General features: G+C 56.9%; 1 pseudogene; it reads right to left on the reverse strand.

The window, feature by feature from the left end:
- Positions 1-7,601: 7,601 nt before the first annotated feature.
- The window catches only part of LOC135876991 (glycine N-acyltransferase-like protein 3), a 30,415-nt pseudogene continuing 17,095 nt past the window's right edge, over positions 7,602-20,921 (reverse strand).

Genomic DNA, 20,921 nt, shown 5'->3' on the forward strand with positions numbered 1-20,921 from the left:
GACAGGGGCTCGGCCAGCATTCAGTCCCCCCGGTGTGAAGGGTCCACCCAGCCAAGCTGCTGTGTCCATCTGTCAGTCCCAGAGCAGAGCTGCTGTGTCTCTGTGAGCCACGGTCTTATCACCCCTCTTGTCTCCTCTCGGTCCGTTGTCCTCCCCCAGCAAATACATGCTGGGTTCACACGGTCAGCCTGCTGGTGCTTCCGCTTCGTCTTGATTGGTCAGTCCTTGGGTTTCCCATTGTCCTCTCGGCTCCTCCATTGATGTGGGTCAGTTTCCGCCAGTCTGGTAACACCCATGCACACCTCCCCAGACCGGTCCGTGACACACACAGCTCATGTCTCCTGCTCTGCCCCAGGAGCAGCATTTGAACCCTTCTGCAGCCACTGGGGAGCGGCACCAAAGTGGTAAGTACCGAGTCATGCACACAGTTCATTAAACTATTACAGTTTCCACTTGTCAGCCCCCGATACATGACCAAGGAGTGGGAGACCCGGGGCCATGGGTGCTGCAGCATTTGGCTGCTCAGGGAACTAGGATGTGGCTTTGCTTATTAGGGGCTGGGCTTGTACCACCCCTCCCAACCTTGGGCCATAGAGGAGCTGTCACCAGGCAGGGACCGGCACCATGCAGGAGCTGTCACCAGGCAGGGACGGGCACCATGCAGGATTCTGCTGCCTCTCTGAACTGTACAAACAAGGTTGTTAGAGGGCTTCTTTTTTTACTCACTTACTTCCCTGGTTCTTCTCGCATGAACAGAGAGCAATAATACCCGAAGTTTGAAGGTGCAAACAATTCAATGTTTATTGGGGTGAACTTTTAGCTAGAAATGATTTTAATTTTTTTCTCAGTGTCCCCCTTCCCAGCTCTGATGCCACAGAGCCTTGCCTGTGGCCCTGTTCCCATTCCCTATTCCCATTCCCTCCCTTAGCGAAACATTATTCCAATCCCCCCCCATTCTCTGTTTCTATCCCCCCCTTACTTCCTGATTGACTGCAGAATATAAAAACTTGAGTTCTGCTTAGCCATACCGTAACCAATTATTTTAATGAAATTTAACTGACCAATTTTAACATATTGTAACATGATTATTTAACCAATGTGACAAAGTTCCTCCTCTATCTTGGTGGGTCCTGCGCTTATTGGCAGATTTTCTTGCCTCAGAGATTCACCATGTGGGTTGGGGAACAGCCCAGAGACCTTCCCCTCTGGAAGAACCCACAGTCCAGGTCAATTGGGAGGTTTCGGGGGGAACCCGGGCCCACCCTCTACTCCGGGTTCCAGCCCAGGGCCCTGTGGACTGCAGCTGTCTAAAGTGCCTCCTGTAACAGCTGCATGACAGCTACAACTCCCTGGGCTACTTCCCCATGGCCTCCTCCAAACACCTTCCTTAGTCTTACCACAGGACCTTCCTCCTGGTGTCTGATAACGCTTGTGCTCCTCTGTCCTCCAGCAGCACACCCTCTCACTCTCAGCTCCTTGCACCTCTTGCTCCCAGCTCCTCACACTCGCACCACAAACTGAAGTGAGCTCCTTTTAAAACCCAGGTGTCCTGATTAGCCTGCCTTAATTGATTCTAGAAGCTTCTTCTTAATTGGCTCCAGGTGTCCTAATTAGCCTGCCTGCCTTAACTGGTTCTAGCAGGTTCCTGATTACTCTAGTGCAGCCCCTTCTCTGGTCACTCAGGGAACAGAAAACTACTCATCCAGTGACCAGTATATTTGCCCTCTACCAGACTCCTGTACCCCACTGGTCTGGGTCTGTCACACCAGTTATATCCCACCACCTTAATTGGTTTACACCCAACAAAATTAATTATACAGAAGACAGAAACAATCACAGAACCAAACAGAGATTACACAGACAAATAATAGGGAAGTGATAGAACAACACAGAAATGAGGATTTCACACCCCAGCTATTGATGAGTTCTTGTCAGACAGGACGCTATCAAACTAAGTGTTTTTTAAATCTTCTAGGCTCTTCCCTTTCTCTGGAGGTGAAAAATTGGATCACCTTTTTAACAGCCCAAAACTGCCTTATTTCAGTGTGACTGGTGAGGACGTGACCGTTTGCTTCCCAGCTTATGGCTGCCTTTGCTGTTTAGCCAAAGGCCTTAGCCTAAGAACAGGGCCTCAGACTGTCATGGTGAGAGAAGGCCCAGACACAGGCAGACTGTGATTTTGATTCTTGTTTTGTTCCTCTATAACTAGCTAAGTGATAAGAATACACCTACATTCTTAAAGTCTAGGCCTTTGCTTACAGGCCTGAATATCTATATCCTAATACTCCACCCCTTTTTTTTTTTTCTTTTTTTCTTTTTCTTTTGGGATCCTTCTGCCCAGGTATCCCTGGAAAAGCATAGGACATATGGCAACACATTTTTTGTTAGGGCCAGGCATTAAGGTGGAAGGTGTTGATATTTTATTTGTTTTACTGCCTCTTTGTGTAGTATAGTGCCCTGCACCTTCTCTCCTACGGGCGTACCACATCTGTTTTAATTAGTGTTTCAGACTTCCCATTATAGCGGGCCCGAGAAGGTTGGATTCCGATTGCTTGTCCCGGCCGGGGAGCCTGTCCTAGCAGCGGCAGCAACCCACGTGGGGACAGTTTGGGTTTCAGGCCCTGGCGGAGCCCAGCGTGCAGACTCGGTGCGGGGAATCGGGGCAGAGGCAGCCCCCTGTGTCTGGGGATGGAGGGGCCGGGCTGTGGCAGGGTGCGGGGTCTCCTTGTTCAATGCGTTTCCCTCCCTCTCTAGGTCTCCACCATGAGCGAGATGAAGAGCTACTCACAGGCTGTCACTGGAGTGCGTGTGTAACCCCTACTCTCCTCTCAGGTCTGGGGGGGGGTAGCCCCACAGAACTGCTCTGGGATGGGAGTGGCCAGTTTGAGGGAACCATGGGGTGTGAGGTTGGTGCGCTTACGTGAGTCTAAATCACTAGCTGGTGCTGCATGGTGGGTGAGCTCTCCACCCTCTCGTGCACCTTGGCCTGGCCCCGCCCCGCCCCTGGTGCTCTGCCCAGCTGGCCCCCTCCCCTTGGGCATGTTGTGCCCACTGCCCTACCCGTCCAGCCCATATCTGTCCTGAGCCTGGTCTCTCTGGTGACCTGGGAAGGGAAGGACAAAGACCTCCTTGCCCAGGAGAAAGTCAGTGAGTGCCAGTGAGATCCCTCTCTGGGCAGGGCCCCGCTGAGACACCCTCCCTCTCCATTCCTTGTGCTCCTGCGGCTGGGGGGCTCCGTGCGGGGCTGCGGAGCCAGCGCCCCGCCCTGCTAACTGTGGCCCATCTCTCGTGCCTGCAGTTCTTTGCCAGTATGCTGACGTACCCCTTTGTGTTCGTCTCCAACTGTGGGTGAGTGCCCCGCACGCCGTCCCGAGCCAGCTGCAGCCTCCCCCTGCAACGCAAGGGCGTCTGCCTCACCTCTGAGGAGCAGGGGACGCAGCGGCTCCTGTTCAGGAAGCAGGGAGATGCAGCATCTCCCCCCCACATCCTATAGGGTTTGCTCTGGGATGACGATGTTCCGGCCTCTAAGGGGCTAGGTAGAAACCCTTCAGAGGGGGAGCGGAGCTGCTGTCATTGGCTGCTGATGTGGAATGTGAACAGCTGGCACCGGCAGGCGAGAGCGCTCTGCCCTGCCCAGACATGGCACCGGGTGGGCGGCCGGGGACGCTGAAGGCTGGCACATTCAGATAAAAGGAGGTGGCTTTTCCCCCAATGTGTGAGGGGCCTGTGGAACTCACTGCCACAGGAGGGAGCTGAGGGGGGTTCAAAGAGGGACTGGACCGTTTGAGGGAGAGCACGGTTAGCCAGAGTTGAGGGGTGCTGAACCTGCTTTGGGCTAGAGCCCGTCCCCCAGGGCTCGTCTACACAGGGAAGCTAAGCTGGAGCGGTGAGTGAAAGTGGCAAAAGCCCCCATGTGGCCACGGTCAGACTGGGATATCGGCGCATACACGGGTCTGGGAAGGGAAAGGAGCCGAGCCAGGGAGAGGCACCGTCCCCCAGGGTAGCTGAAGCCCTGCTGGGGCTGGCGCTGGGAACAAATCACCCCCCACCCGCAGTCACCCCCGGTGAAACACCTCTGGGGCTAGCGACTGGGCGGCAGGGTGGGATGGGGGGGACAGATCATCCCCTCCCTGTTGCAGCTGGCAGAGCCGCGATCCTGGGCTCCGGCCCCATCTGTCCCCCCTCCCAGCCTGACATGGAGCTAGTCCTGGCTGTGCTCGCAGCTCGTCCCCTGCCCGTCGCGCAGGCTCCTGTGGCTCCCCTCTTCCCCAGACGCTTGGCAGCCTCTTGGGCTCCCTGGCCCTGCAGTGCCTCCCGTCCCATGGCACGCTTGGCAGGAGCAAAATCACAGGTTGCAGCCTCCCAGAATAGACCCGGGCCTGTTCGGGTGTGACAGCCGGTCCCTGCCCGCCCTGCAGTACAGCTGGGACTTGGTGGGGTGGGGGGGGAGTTCTGCCCTCCTGAATCAGCCCTCCCCACCCCCTCGGGAGTATTGCCCTTGGCCATCTCACTAGGGAGCATCAGCTCTGTCCCCAGGAGAAAGGCTGCTCCCCTGGTGCCCGACTGCCCCGCTGTAGTGTTGGGGGCAGGGGCAGGAAGCTCTGGCCATGGGGGAAAGGACAGGGGGCAGCTGGGGATCCTGGGACCTGACTGAGCTGCCTGGCTCAGGCCCCGTTAAAGCGACGTAGCCCAGAAGGGCTCAGACAGGAAGTGGTGCTGGGGAGGCCAGGGAGGTTCTGGGAATAGGCTACGGTGGCCGGCTCACTGCTACTTCCTCCCCCCTCTCCTCTCTTGCAGGCTGGCTGGTGGCCTCCCCCCCTACGCACCCAACTACTCCTCTTGGTTAGACTGCTGGAGCCAGCTGCTCAAGGAGGTGGTCAAAAAAGCAAACAGGATGTTAGGAATCATTAAAAAGAGAATAAGACGGAGAATATATTATTGCCCTTATATAAATCGATGGTACGTCCACATCTTGAATACTGCGTACAGATGTGGTCTCCCCATCTCAAAAAAGATATAAAGGCACTAGAAAAGGGTTTAAAAGAGAACTGGATAAGTTCATGGAGGTTAAGTCCATTAATGGCTATTGGCCAGGATGGGTAAGGAATGGTGTGCCTAGACTCTGTTTGTCAGAGGGTGGAGATGGATGGCAGGAGAGAGATCACTTGATCATTACCTGTTAGGTTCACTCCCTCTGGGGCACCTGGCATTGGCCACTGTCGGTAGACAGGATACTGGGCTAGATGGACCTTTGGTCTGACCCAGTATGGCCATTCTTATGTTCTTATGAGTAACATGCCAGCCTCGCCCCAGCCCCATAGCGCAGCGACGCCGTGTGTGGGGCAGTCGTGCCTGGCACTCATCTCAGGGTGGGGGTTATAAAAGGGCTGGGAAGCGCTGGCCCTGTGTGTGGGTAGGAGGCTGGTGGTGCGGAAGGGCTCTGCAGACTGGGGCCTGGGTGACAGGCAGAGGGAAGGTGCCCAGGGCAGGGCAAGGCAGGGCACCCTGAAAGCCGTCTCCTCTCCTCTCCGTGCAGGGGAACATGAGCCGAGGCAAGAGCCTGTTTTTCCGGAAGGTGCCTGCGGGGAAGCTGTACGTGTGGGAGGAGAAGCGGTTCCGCTGAGGCCGGAGCTGGGCCAGAGGCTGGGCGAGATGCACGGAATGATGGGAGAGTGGTGATTTCTATACAGTTTTTAAAATAATGATTCAATCTTGGGAAATGGAGACTGTGTGCAAGTCTGAGAGTCAAAGTTATGGGGCAACGCAGGCCGGCCGGCTGGGGGTGGGGGCACTGCTCTGGGGGGCCAGTTCTCTGGCCGGCAGGGGGGCGCTGTGCCCTGGTGGGACTGTGCCCTGGCTGGGGGCAGGGCTGGCTCTACCCCGGGTCTGCCTGCAGATGTGCCCCCCCTTCTCTGCTGTCGGTTCTGGCTGTGAAGGAGACACCCCACACTGGCCGGGTGCCCCTGGCTGGGACCCACAGCGCTGCTCCCGGTCGTGGCTCCCCAGGATCAGTGCTAGGCCCCAGCTTTTAAACCACTCCTTGGAGGAACCCTGTGACGTGCCAGCCCCCCAAGGTGTCTCTCTTCCTCCAGGGTCGAGCACACGGCTCCAGCCTTCCTGCTTCACCCCACGAGCTCTGCACGGCACGTCCCACTGAGCCAGACCCCTGGAGAGACCTGGCTGCTCTTTGGGGACCAGTGTCCCCAGTCAGTGTTTGCAGTGACATCCCAAAGCCTTTTCCACACAGCACACGGTTTATTGGTCCCCGGGAACCCGGCCTGGGAGGTCCCTGGGGCAGCAGAGAGAAGTGAAGGTGAAGACACAGGCCAGGGCCCCACCCAGTCAAGCTGCTGAAGAGCCAAAAATGGATCCTGTCTCCATGTCTTTCAGTCCTAGCTGGGAGCTCCTGAGTCCCACCGAATGACAACTCTTCTTCTTTGTGGAACCTCCGTTGATCTGGGTTGGTTTTGATCCTGAACACCCAATTCCTGACCCCCAGCCATGTGACACTCCCCCTCCTGTCCCTGCTCTGCCCCAGGAGAGGCTTTTTAACCTTTTGGCACCCACTGGGCACACATGCAAAGTACAGAAGGAAACGAAGGCACACAGGCATCAAAACTAATACAGAAAATTCTCTCTTTGTCCCACCCCCTGAGAGGAAGGGGATGCGTGTCCCTGGGGCCTGCAAGGAGCCGGAGTGCCCCACCCCCTCTCCACACAGCTACTGACCTACCAGCAAGGGGGAGGAGAACCTTCCATGTCTGCTGTGGGGGGGGGTCCCCTCCCCCCAACCCCACAGCTCACTGGGGCTGCAGCTGGGCCCAGCTACATGGGGAGGAGCAGCCTGTGCACTGGGGCTGGCAGGGGACAGGTCAGTCCCAAGTCGCCTGCCCAGGGCCGAGGACGTCCATTCTGGGGGGCAGGGAGAAGAGCGGATGCTCCTCCCTGTGTTCGGGCCCAGCAGGGCTCTATGATGGGGTCCTATGGCCGCTCCCCTCCCGCGTGTAGTGCACCATCATCAACACAAGCCCTGGCCTGGCTTTCCAGCTGGCTGCTGGCCCTGGAGCAACCGTGCAAGGCCAGCACCTGCCCCCTATCACCACAGGGGAGGTAAGGGGTGGGCCACAGCTGGGACCTGTGGTCGCAGCCCAAAGGAGCTTGCACCACAGCTCTGGCAAGACCAGGCGCAGCTCCTGGAAATGGGACCCCCCCCACCACAGCCCCAGCCGAGCAACAAACTGCCTGGGGAAGGGAGTGGGAGAGCGCCCCCTGCTGAGCCCTCACCCTGCTCTCTTTGGGGCCAGCACTGTCTGCCGGGGAGAGCGCCCCCACTGAGCCTCTGCCCTCCTCCAGGGGATAATGGAGCATGAGCTAGTCTCCTCTACCAGGCCCTGGCTTCCCAAGGGCTGACAGCTGAGCTCCCTGGTGGCTGGTCAATGTGTCCCCTTCTCGGGGGTGGAAGGTCCCTGGGCATGGCTGGGCTGTGTCCCTGTCTCCTCCCCTCCCCGAGGGCTACGTGCTGGCAGACCGTGGCTGTCCCCAAGAGCTGTGTGCAGGGCCCTAGGCCATGTCCCCTTCTCCTCCTCTCCCCTCCCCCCGTGCTATGTGCTATGTGTGTGTGGCCGTTCCCCAGAGCTGGGCGCAGGATCCTGGGCCGAGGCCAGGGCACTGGCTGACTGGGACTGGGTGAACCCAGGCCTCACCATCAGCTGGTAGAACACCCCAGGCAGGATGCGGAAGCCGAGGCGTTGCAGGATGTGCAGTGAAGACTCGTTGTGGGGCAGCACCCTGGTGTATACAGGGAAGCTGCGGGCATGCAACTGTGCCGCCAGCGTCCCCACCACGGGCCTCATGTGGTGCTGGCCGCGATGCTCCGGGAGGGTGTAACCGTGCGTCAGGGCAGCCAGCGGGTCGGTGAGGCACCAGGAGATGGGGGTCCCCTCAGGGGCCAGCAGGCAGGCGTTGGGGAAGTGGCGGATCAGGAGGCACAGGTACCGCAGGCTCCGGCTGTTCCCCCCAAAGTTCCAGGTGTCTCTGAGCAGCATGGCGTGGGCGGGGGACACGGGGGCCAGCCTGAGCCCCTTGTCAGGCCTGCAAGACAGGGCAGGGGGGAGAGAGACACAGGACGGGGTGGGGTGAGCACAGAGGGGGTTGACCTGGCAAGGGGAGGATGTCAGCGCGTGGGGGGCAGGAGGACTAGAACCAGCAGGAGAAGGGGTAAGTCTAGGGGAGGGGAGCGGGGAGCAACCAAACATGGGAGGTGTGAACATAGGGGGATATTGACCCAGCTTCGGGCTTGGGGTGCAGTGAGCCCGGGGCTGGGAGGGTCGCACTGGTATAAGGGAATTAGCCCGGGGAGCAGAAATTGAGCTGGTATGACATGGCATAAGAGAGGAGCAGTGTCCGGCGGCGCCATCCTCTTCCCAGTTGTGGGGCTGAGATGGGCTGGACAGAAAAATGGAGGGGATGGGGGGTTGCCGAATCTCAAACTGGGGGGCATGGAATGTATCCTGTGGGGGAGGGGTGTGCCACCCAGCTCGGAAGGCAGCGCCATCGCCAGAAGCAGCCGAGACCGACGGGTGGCATGGTATGGCATTGCCATCCTTACTGCTGCGTAACGTTGGGCCTTTGCACTGGGAGGGGAGGCTATGGAAAATTCTGGGGTGCCTATAGCCCCCATATTGCTCCTCCCAGTGTCCCCCATGGAGGGGAGGGAGGCTGGAGGGGGAGTGACCTGGCACAGGGAGAATGGGGGGAGGCTGAGAGAGGATAGACCTGGTGTGGGGGAGAAGGGGGAGCCCTGGGGGGACGGGATCAAGTCAGGCCCTGGCACATGCGGGGAGGGGATCGACACACTCCCGCGGCCTCAGCACAGGGGCTGTCTGACAAGGCCCAATCCAGCCCCAGCAGAGTCATCGGTGCCAATGGGCCTTGGCTAAGCTCAGCTCCCTGAGATGAAAGCACCAGTGCTCAGTGGGCAGCGAACACCCTTCCCGGAGACCTACCCGCTGACAGGAAAGGAGGGACCAGGGGACTCTGTACTTGGAGCCCCCTCCCCTCAGAGGGGACGGCTCTGGGGTCAAGGACCCCTGGCTGTCCATCCCAGGATACTGAAGGGTTACAGACTGCCCCTCCCCCTGCTCTCCCCATCCTGGGACCAAAGAGGTTCCTTGGCCAGGCTGCGTTGCCCCTGCCCCCTGGCGAAGCTCTAGGGCTGACTCAGCCCTGCCCCGGAGCAGGATGGGAAATCCTTGGCAGCATGTGCCCAATGCCTGGGGCTGTGTGTGTGGCCGTGGTGATGCCCTCACTCTGCCAGCACCGTTAGCCTGGGGAACTCATTGCCACCAGATCTAGGGCGCAATGGAGGCCTCTGGCCTGGCACGCCGGGGTCCTTCCCTTCCCCCAACCCTGCTCCCCCCTCCAGCTAGCACAGGCTGGTTGTGTACATTGCCCCATTCTCTCACACACACCCCATATCTGGGGGGCACCTACCGGTACTGGGGCATGGCAGGTGGGTCTGGGTGCAGCAGCGGCCGGTACGGATAAGTCTCCATCTCAAGCCCTCTGGCCCTGGCGATGTCCCTGATGGTCTCGTATACCCCGTCCTGCAGCCCTGCAGGGACAGCCGTGCGCTGTCAGCAGGGGCCCCTGAAAGGTGCCCATGGACGTGGGGGGCCCAGCCCGGTGCGGGAGAGCAGCAGGGAGGGGCCAAGGGCCACTGTGAGCCAGCATGCCCAACTGGGGGTTCCCAAGCTTGGCTCATTCAGGATCCCGGGTCTGGATGGAGAAGGGGCTCAGGTGAGCTCCTCGGGGCTATTGGCCCGTGGGGGGGAGGGGCCCAGGCAGGCTCCTCAGGGCTATTGGCCCATGGGAGGGGGGAGCGGTCCTGCCCCCCATGTGGCAGGTGCTGGATGGAGCAGGGCTGGAGGGGCTCACCCTGTATCTGGAAGGCCTGGCCCCAGTCCACAGCGCGGCTGTTCTCCAGCAGGGCCCGGCAGGCGCCCTCGTCCCGGTAGAAGGCCGTGTACAAGTTGGTGAAATAATCGCTTGGGTCCCGCGCCACCTGCAGGGGGGACACTGCCTGGGGGTGAGCGCAGCCTCTGCCCTCCCCCCATGACCCTCAGGGACGGCATCGGAGGAGCGGGGCACAGTGGGCCCCAAGTAAGAGATTGAGGAGGGGGGAAGGGGCCCTGTGAACGGAGCCAGGGGGCCTACGGGACAATGGGAAAGGGGCTCTGGGCAGCAGAAAGGGGAAACAGGCTGTGGGGAGGTGGGGCAGACAGAAGGGGGAGGGGTAGAGATGACACCAAGCAGGGAAAGGGGCAAGGAAGTCGGGGAGGGGCAGTGATGGCATGAGGTGGGGGAGGGGAGCAGGGCAGTGATGGCGTCGGGGGGGGAGGGGAGCGGGGCAGAGATGGGGTCAGGTGGGGGAGGGGAACGCGGCGGATGGGAGGGGCCCAGCAAAGGCCGCACTTCTCTGCGTGGCCGGGTGAGGACCGTTTTGAACGCTGGCCATGAATCCACCAGCACCTCCTGGCCAGCCGGGTTCCCGCGGTTCACATGCATCACAGTGCCGTAGACCTGCCAAGACACAGGGGTCAGAGTCCGGGGATATCCCGGATCCCCAGGATCGATGCTGGGCCCCAGCTTTTACTCTGCCCCTTGGAGGAGCCCTCAAAGTGCCACCCCCCAGGGAGCCCCACTCTTCCTGCAGGGCAGGCCACCGCCTCTGAGATGGAGCCTCTGGGCTCCAGCCCTCCTGCTCCACCCCGCGAGCTCTGCCCGGTGCCTCCCACTGAGCCAGACCCCGGGAGAGACCTGGCCGCTCTTCGGGGCTCCCACACCCCAGCCTGTGTTTGCAGTGACACCCGGCAGCATTGTCAAGCCAGGCTGGTTTATGAATCACGGAGCGGTCTTAGGTCAGCAGAGAGAACTGGGGGTAAAGCAGTGTCCATTGCGGTCAGCCAGGGCCCAGCCAAGCTGGAGTGAAAGTCCCTTTCCAGGCTGTCTCTGTCTCCGTCTGACCTCCTTGGCCAGCTCCAGGTGAGAGCCTCCATCTTTGTCCAGTACCCCCCACCTCCCAGTCCTGTGCTCTCGAGCTGGGGTCTCTGCTCAGCCTCCCGGCTGAGAGGCGGGGAAATCCAGGAGTCAGCAGCGCTTGCCTTGTCTCTCTGGGTCACTTAAACTAGTGACTGTCCCAGTGAAGTTCGAACCCCCAAATGCTATCCATAGAAGCCACAGCATCTTCCCCATCCCTGTCCTTCCAGGCACGGTCAGCATGCTCACAGCTGGCTCGACTCAAACTCACCCTTTCCAATACCCAGCTCAGAGCAGTCTCACATCCACCCTTAGGGCAAGTCTGTTCACTGATACTAGCAGGGGGCAGGGGGGAGTTTTCATGCAGCCTCAACACCCTTTTGCCACCCCAAAACCTTTGGGTTTGAAACTGGGATGGGATCCAGCCACTGCACCCCCCCATCTGCCAGGGAGTGAAGAGTGTCATGGCCCCCCCCGCCTCCATGTGTCGGCCATCTTGGCTGCTCCCTGGGGTGTCCTGACCCCTTGAGCATTTGGGGGATCAGTGTAGGTGTGTCCCCCTGCGAGGCTGGTCTTAGCCCAGCCATGTCTCTGGGGTTCTGGTGTCCCAGGGTCTGGTGATGCAGGGGGCTCCCCTACGCTGGTTGTGTCCCAACCCCAGGGCTGTGTGTATGCCAGGAATCCATTTCCCCTCCTGGGGTTAACCTGTTGCCCTCACCCCAGGCCAGGACCCCCCTGCTGGCGATTCCGGGTCTTAACCTTGGCCATGCCCTGCCCGTGTCTGCCCATGCTCAGCTGGGGGCTCAGCTCCCACCAGGTTCAGCTCTGACTCTGTTTCCCCAGGGAGAGCAGGCTGTGAGCTGGCTCCCTTGGCCACAGCCTCAGGGAACTTCTGCCGGACCCCGTGTGACTCACATGTCCCGTGTGGAGATTGGGGGGGGCGGTTCCCCTGCCCCACTCAAATACAGGGGGTCAACTTCCAGACAGACAGGTGTCCTGAGCTCAACAGCCTTTCCTTAGTGTTACAGGCAAGGGGGGAAAACCCTGCTACATGCCGGCCGAGCTATTCGCCTTTTCACTGATACCTCCAGTCTGAGCCTCTGGCTCCTGGGGTTCAAACCCTTGGCTGGGGCAGGATCAGGGACTGGATTTTGTCTTAAGGTGATACAGAAAATCTCAGCAGGAGGTCAAAGCCGATGTCCAGGAGAACCATGACTACCAGCCCCCCCCACCCTGAGTCCTCTGTCTGCACTGGGATCCGAGCTGTCGGGAGGGCTTCTCCCAGTCGGCAGGTGGCTTCCATTTAGGTCCCACCCTGGGTCTTTTGCACACCCCAAAACCTTTTCATATAAGCCTCAGGTGTCAGGTCAAACATAAGCAGTGGAGCCTTTTTGAACAGTTCCCAGTCCCCAGTATTAACGCCGTCCATCTGGCTGTACGTCTCTATGGCTTTGGGGGCCCGAGCATGGGGGTGAGACAGCAGAGCTGGTGCGAAGGGTAAACCAGGATCAAATCACAACCCTTCTCAAAGGCATTGAGGTTGGTGTCTACAGCCCCTCCTCCTCCTTAAACGGACAATTTAGTATCCAGCTCCCTGCGGAATCCAGCATCCCTGGGGCCTTTGCCCACTTACCCTTTGCTGCATTTCTTCACATTTTTGCTGCTTCTCACAGCCAGCTGGTTCCCTCTCACGGTTTGCTTCCCGCACTGGGTAGCCAGGGGAAACTGAGGCACACATAGGATTCATACAAATATATAAAAGGCCCATTTTGTCAATGGTTTAGCTGGGTGTGGTCAGAACCACCCATGGTGAGGACCAGGAGGAAATTCAGAGCCAGGGGGGTGGGGGTGGTCAGAGCCATGATTGGCTAGCACCCAGCTGTCCCACACTGTGATTGGCTGCCATGGAGCCGCCCACATGTTCATTGGCTTACGCAAACCCTGACCATACTGAGATTGGCTGGCACAGAGCCCGCTTGTGCTCTGATTGGATGGGCAGGTCCTGGCGGTTACGCTGGGTGAGCAGTAGGCATTGGTGCTGGATTTGGACTTTGGGAGGCAGGGGGGTGAGTGAGGAGAAGGGCCAGGGGAGGGCTCCTCCACCGCTACCTCTAACCTAGGGGAAGGGCCTGCCACCCCCCTCCCACCACTACCTCTAACCTGGGGAAGATGCCTGCCCTCCTGCTGCTACCCCTAACCCAGGGCAGGGGGCCTGTGTGATGAAGTAGAAGCTTTCTGTAGTATCTTTCTGATTCAAATGTGTGTCTCAGTTTCCCTCTGTGTCCTGTACTGCTCTGCGCAGCGTGTGAAGGGAAGTGATGGGTTGTGACTCATGTAACAGCCCGGCTGGAGACCAGCCTCATTAACCAAGGGAATAAAGTCTACACACACGCAAGGAGGATCTGGAGAGACCATGGAAACCCCAATGGCTGGGGTGGATGTTCACACAGAGCGAGTGAGATTCCCCCTCACGGCTCTGCAGCAGAGAGGCCCCCAGCTGAAGAACAGCGGCCGCGAGGGGTCAGGATACGGGGCTAAGAGCCGGCTTTTGGGGGGTCTCAGCATCTTTCACCTTGGCCTAAGAACAAAGGGACAGAGACAGAGCGAGCCATGGGGCCCATGACGTCTTGGCTGGCTCATTGCCCAGGCTTGGCCAGGCTGGGCTGTGGCTTAACCTTTGATTCCCTGTGCTAACCTGAGGAGTCGAGCCAGGTGACTAATGAACCGCTACTGTGTTTTGCAAAGGCTGCCGGGGTCTCTGCCAACACACACCGCAGGGGCCCGGTCCAAGCCTCCCGCAGGCATCTGGTTCGGCTGCATTCGCTGCAGGGAGCCACGGAGAGAGATGGGAGGGCTGGTGTCAAAGGCCCAGTGGTGGAGGTCACGGGCCTGCCCCTGTGGAGCTGTGTGGAGCCTCGGGCCCTGGCTCACTACCGGGGTCGCTCCTAGGGGACTGGTGACAAGCTGGGGTACGGCACATCCCCTGTGGATCTATGAGAGCCTGCCCGGCCCCTGAACTGCTGCCCCCTGACCTGGAGAAAGGGTCTGCCCCCCAAACTGCTACCCCCTGACCAGGTGGAAGGGCCAGCCCTGCATGTACCCCAACCCAGGGGATTGCACCCCAGTCCAATATGTGCCCCATCACCCAGGTGTCTATGAGGGACTTTGCCCTGCTCTCTGCCCAACCCAAGGGTGGGAGGGTTCGGCCCTGCGGGGGCAGGCGAGTCCTGGTCACCGGCAGCGTGTCAGGCAGGCCCCGCTGTAGCATCCCCTCCAGCAGCCGCAGCTTGGAGGAACAGCTCAGGATCAGCATCGCTGGCCGGGATGGGCCTTCACAGCTTCCAGCGGGACAGTGCGAGGGACACCTGCGGGGACAGGAGACCCATCAGTTCCCTGTGACTGTCTCCCAAGCCCAGAGACAAGCTGCCAGCTCCCAGCCCTGCCAAAATAGCAAACACTATGTGTAGAGCCCACAATAGCTCACCAGTCTGTGCGCAGCCCCCCGTGTGTTCACCAGAGACCCTACAATAACTCACCAGTCTTCTGTGCATGACCCCCGTGTTCACCAGAGACCCTACAATAACTCACCAGTCTGTGTGTCGCCCCCGCGCTCATCAGAGACCCTACAATAATTCACCAGTCTTCTGTGCATGACCCCTGTGTTCACCCTAGACCCTACAATAACTCACCAGTCTGTGCCCTGCCCCTGTGCTCCCCAGAGACCCTAAAATAACTCACCAGTCTGTGCATGGCCCCCGTGCTCACCAGAGACCCTACAATAACTCACCAGTCTGTGCATGGCCCCCGTGCTCACCAGAGACCCTACAATAACTCATCAGTCTGTGCATGGCCCCCGTACACACCAGAGACCCTACAATAACTCACCAGTCTGTGTGCAGCCCCTGTGCTCACCAGAGACCCTACAATAACACACCAGTCTGTGCATGGCCCCCGTGCTCACCAGAGACCCTACGATAACTCACCAGTCTGTGTGCAGCCTCTGTGCTCACCAGAGACCCTACAATAACTCACCAGTCTGTGTTTCAGCCCCTGTGCGCACCAGAGACCCTACAATAACACCCCAGTCTGTGTGCAGCCCCTGTGCTCACCAGATACCCCAAAAGAAGAAGGCTGCTGTAAGGCCATGTGATGCCAGGGCTGTCCGTACAGGGCTGGGGCTCCCACTCACCTGGGGTGACTCCGTGCCAGGGGAAGGAGCAGTTCCTGGGTGTCTGTGGAGCTGCGAGGTCCCTGTCTGTCTCTCCTTCAGGGGCTGCTCCAGCCTCTTATTCCCCAGCGAATGAACCATTAACAGAGTCTGCCAGTCCTGGAGCCCAGAGGCGGTGACATCCCTGCACCCGCTTGGCACAGTTGATTGGGATTTTGCTCTGGGCAGAGGTGGAGGGGCCTCCGGGGAAATGCAAATGCACCCAGAATGCACCAGGTCCAGGGGCAGAGTGAGAGCAGGGGCTGCCTGACCCCCTTCTCCACCGGTGCCCCTCAATCCCGACCTGCAGGCCCCTGCTATGCCGGCCTGGTCTTGGTCACTGTGTGTCCACGCCGCACCCAGCACAATGGGGTGCCAATGACCCTGAGTATGAGCGCCGCACAGCAGGAAATGTATTTCCTATAACATACCAGGATTCAGCTTGGGCCTTCTCATCACATTTGAAAGCCCCAGCGTCCTGGAAGACAGTGCCATGGTGAATAGAGCCACTTTGGGTCAGATCAGCCAGTGGGGGGGAAAAAACCAACAAAACCAGGGGATTGGTCCCTGTGACAAAGTGGGAATTTTTTGTAGTATTTTATGACCCGTGTATGTGCTTCAGTTTCCCCTATGTGTTGCAGTGTTACCCTGTGGGGAGAAAAAATAGGAGCAAGTTTGCTCTCAGGACAGGTTCCGAGCCACAGGTGGGCGTCACCTCCCTGTCTGGGTGGAGGAGGGAGTCATTAAGGAACTAGTTGAAATTGACCCACATCAAGAAAGGGGTCAGAGAGACAATGCAAGCCCCAATGGTTTATGGATTTCCCTGCCTCTCAGCAGGGAAGCTGAGCAAAGACCCCACCTCGAGAACAAAGGACTGAGAGGGGGAAGGTAGGGGAGTGTGACAGAATGTACCCTTGTGCCCACACCGTACCCACTGTTGTAATAATCTTTGTACAATCTTGCAATGTATTATTTGTAAATGTATAATTTGCCGGTCAGTATTGCCCTGATCTAATATGTGTGTGGCAACATTGTACGTGAAGTGATAAGATTCTCCTTTATGGTGTTAACACGTGCTCTAACCTGAGGTTGGCAAACAGGCCTGTCTCAACAAAGGAATGGGTGCTCTGTTTAATTTGCATTTAAGCAACAAACAGAGTCATCAAGCAGGAAGGGAAACAAAAGAAACTCCAACAGGGGAGGAAAAAGCAGCAGGGAGCATCCTTCCCTACAGACTCTCTCTCCTGAATCTCAGCTGCAAATGTTTTCCAAGTGTTTCCAGCCCTCTGTGGAGAAAGAAGTGGTTCAGGACTATTTAGAAAAGATGGACGAGCACAAGTCCATGGGGCTGGATGCATTGCATCCGAGGTTGCTAAAGGAGTTGGGAGATGTGATTGCAGAGCCACTGGCCTTTATCTTTGAAAACTCATGGCAAGTGGGGGAGGTCCCGGATGAATGGAAAAAGGCTAATGTAGTGCCCTGGAAAAATCATGGAGCAGGTCCTCAAGTAATCAGTTTTGAAGCACTTTGAGGAGAAGAAAGTGATAAGGAACAGTCAGCATGGATTCACCAAGGGCAAGTCATGCCTGACTAACCTAATTGCCTTCTATAATGAGATAACTGGCTCTGCGGATGAGGGGAAAGCAGTGGACGGTCTCCCACAGTATTCTTGCCAGCAAGTTAAAGAAGTATAGGCTGGATGAATGGACAATAAGGTGGATAGAAAGCTGGCTAGATCATCAGGCTCAACGGGGAGTGATCAATAGCTCCATGTCTAGTTGGCAGCCGGTATCAAGCAGAGTGTCCCAGGGGTTGGTCCTGAGGACGGTTTTGTTCAATATCTTCATTAATGATCTGGAGGATGATGTGGACTGCACTCTCAGCAAGTTTGCAGATGACACTAAACTGGGAGGAGTGGTAGATATGCTGGAGGGTAGGGATAGGATACTGAGGGACTTAGACAATTAGAGGAAAGTCATTGAACAAAATGCAGGGGCCAGGAAAAGGAGTGAAACGGTGAAGGTCAGCCAGGAACAAACAGAACTGTCTCATGGCCCTGAATCCGGTGTGTTTTGGGGAAAGTTGAAGAGACCACAGAAAGCCAGTTTGTTAGGTGGGGAACATGGAGACCTGGGAGATGGGTCGGAAATAGGAGGGAGCGTGGGCTATAATGGCAGAGAGAAAGGAGGGTCAGGGCAAAACTGGGAGGCAAAATCAAATCAGTATTTTAGATGCCTATATACAAACGTGAGAAGTATGGGTACTGGTGAGTTATTGTAGGGTCTAAGCAGGAAGAACTGGAAGTGCTAATAAATAAATACAACTATGACATTGTTGGCATCACCGAAACTTGGTCGGATAATACACATGATTGGAATGTTGGTGTGGATGGGTACAGCTTGCTCAGGAAGGATAGACAGGGGGAAAAGGGAGGAGGTGTTGCCTTATATATTAAAAATGTACACACTTGGACTGAGGTGGAGATGGACATAGGAGACGGAAGTGTTGAGAGTCTCTGGGTTAGGCTAAAAGGGGTAAAAAACAAGGGTATGTCATGCTAGGAGTACACTACAGGCCACCTAACCAGGTGGAAGAGGTGGATGAGGCTTTTTTTAAACAACTAACAAAATCATCCAAAGCATAAGATTTGGTGGTGATGGGGGACTTCAACTATCCAGATGTAACCCTTCTGCCCATCTAAGTTGGCAGCAACAAGGGCCGGGTTCTGTATCTAGGGGTTCCGTTTCAATAACACAATGCAAAACCGGCTCGAGCCCCCACCCAGTGACCTGGGACAATTACATACCACCCCCCTGGATACCTCTAAGAGGCAATACTTCCCCTCTCGCAAGCACGGAGTCTGAGTGTAGCAGAAAATGTTTAATAACATGAGGTAAACGACATCAGCATAAAATTGGAAAAACACCACAAACAGGATTCATAACACAAACCATGAGCAAAACCCACCCCAGCAAATTGGGCTGTGTCCTTTCCCTTTGGCTCTTGAATCCAACAACCCAAAAATCACCCAGAGTCCCCAAAGTCCAACACCCCCAAAGTCTCTGTCCCTGGTCAGTGCAGCCCCAGAGCAAAAAGGGGGGGGCACGCAGGGTGTTAAGGGGCACCTTACATGATCCGAGGCTGGCCAGCCGTCTGTTTCTCCGTGGGGGTTCCGCCGCAGCCTTCACCACGAGCCAGTCCACTTTCCTGCCATCCCACAAACTGCTCCGCTCTACAAGCTGCTCCGCTCCGCTCACCGACCTGTGAGCCGTTCCAGCCATCCCCGCAAACAGCTCCGCTCGCCGTTCCTTGGGCCACTCCAACCGGCCCCGCAAGGCTCCGCGCCGCTCGCTGCTCCGCCAGCTGCTGAGCAATATAGCTTCAGGCTCCCCCACTAGCTAACACAGCACTCAGTGATCTCAGCTCTTAATAACTTCAGCTCTTTTGTGATTTCAGCTCATAGTATAGTAGGGGAGCCCCAGTGCTGGTGCACCATTGGCCCAAAGTGAATTCAGCTCAGCAGCCTGTAACTAGACTCCTAATGGAATCATAGTTAGCTCTGACATTCAACAGTGGAGAGAGAAGATGGTGCAATTGGTGTTTCAAACCCTCAGAGGGGGCCCATACCATCAGGTACAAATACCTATCCCCATCCTCTCTCAATTCACTGGGTTTTGTAACCCATGCCCCTTGTCAAGCAAGTGCTACTTAGGTAATGGTGAAGGACTCACTCAGTCCTTCTGTCATACAACAGTTCCACTGGCCTTGATTCACAGAATCAGGGTAACAAAACTTTATTCTTCCTGCCCCAATAATAGAGAAACTGGGGATCCCACACCAGCCAAAGTAACCACTTTCAGTTGCTGTTGTTCCATGCCAGGCGAGTGGGTGTGCCTATGCAAACAAGATCAGCCCCTGGAGTTCTTTTCCACACTCGCCATAATTCACCACCAGATGTCAGGGTAGAGCTCATCCTGACTCTGCTTACATCCTCCCCCCAGCCGAGAATTTGTCGTCCCGACAAATCACACTCCCTATTATACCAACTCACTGGTTCCCTCCAAAGGGCCTCAGATAGCCCACTTTAGCTTCCACAAGCCTGTGTGCTAAACATATTGGTTCCTCACTAGTCACCCCAGGTGCGTCAAAAGTCAACCGTTTTACTGGTCTTATTACCCTGTCTCGTCTATTGAGACTCTCTGTTACCGTGGTAGAGTGGACAGCGTCTTGAACGACAGATGGGGAGGTTTCCTTTGAGGGCCCCTCGGCTACTGGCATAGGCCCCTGCAGTTCTAGTTCTAACAGTGGAGGGTCCAAGGTGCCCAGGACATCCTCCACCTGTATGTCTCCACTGTCCAATAACCTGTGTGTGTCATCACATGGGGGTCCCACCAGTGGCCCAGTGGTGTCAGGAATGGGCCTAAATACTTCTGCCATGGGGTTTAGGGAGGAAGAGGAGGAGCTCTCTTTTGATGCTGATTGAGACTGAAATCTTGTCTCCATCCCAGGATACACCATGGTTGTGTCTTCCTCCTCAGACTCACTCTCGCATGTGCTGCATAGGGGTAGGTTAGCTGCAGGGGGCTGGCTGTCCACGTTGGAGGGCAGCTTTGGTCCAGCACCTTCGTTCCGCCCGATTGCCCTGTTGTGGCCCATCTCATACGGGGTGTCTACCAATTCCCCCACAGGGAGCAAAAGGTTTCTATGCACTGTCTTTGTCTGCCCTGGACCATCTTCAGGTTTGATCTTGTAGACCGGCAGATCTCCTAGCTTTTCCATCACCAAGTAAGGTATTGCCTTCCATCTGTCAGCTATCTTGTGTTTGCCAGTAATACCCAAATTTCGCAGCAGGACTCTGTCCCCCGGCTGGAGTTCTTGCAGACGTACCCTAGCATCATATCGATGTTTGTTCCGGTCTGCGTTCTTCCGAGCCGCAGATGTAGCTAAGTGATAACCATCCCGCAGCTTTTCTCTTAGTCGGGATACATATTGCTGATGAGTTTCATAGCTATCTCCATCCTCTGATACACCAAAGCACAGGTCTATGGGTAATCTTGGTTCTCGCCCAAACATTAAGAGATATGGGGTGACTCCTGTAGCATCATTCTTTGTGGCATTGTAGGTGTGCACCAGAAATGCGACATGTTAGCTCCAGGTTGCCTTCTGCTCTGGCCGCAAAGTCCCCAACATATCTAATAGGGTTCGGTTGAACCTCTCTGGCTGTGGATCACCTTGAGGGTGATAAGGCGTTGTCCTAGACTTTTTAATTCCCGCTATCCTCAGCACCTCCTTCAGAAGGTGACTCTCAAAGTCCCGCCCCTGATCCGAGTGTATCCGGGCTGGAAATCCATAAACTGAGAAATATTTCTCCCACAGTACTCGAGCAACAGTGATGGCCCTCTGATCACGTGTGGGATATGCCTGCGCATATCGCGTATAATGGTCAGTCACTACTAGAATGTTCCCAATATTTCTCTTGTCTACTTCTAAAGACAAGAAATCAATGCATACCAGCTCCAGAGGTTTGTTGCTGGTGATGTTCTTCAGATATGCAGCCCTCGTGGGCAGAGTTTTCCTTTGAACACATCGAGCGCAGGTCTCACATTTCCTGCGAACATCTTCAGCCATCCGAGGCCAATAGAACCTACTACGAATAAGTTCCAGGGTCCTCTCCATC

This window comes from Emys orbicularis, chromosome 4 (genome assembly GCF_028017835.1).
Source record: "Emys orbicularis isolate rEmyOrb1 chromosome 4, rEmyOrb1.hap1, whole genome shotgun sequence".
Taxonomy (NCBI): Eukaryota; Metazoa; Chordata; order Testudines; family Emydidae; genus Emys; species Emys orbicularis.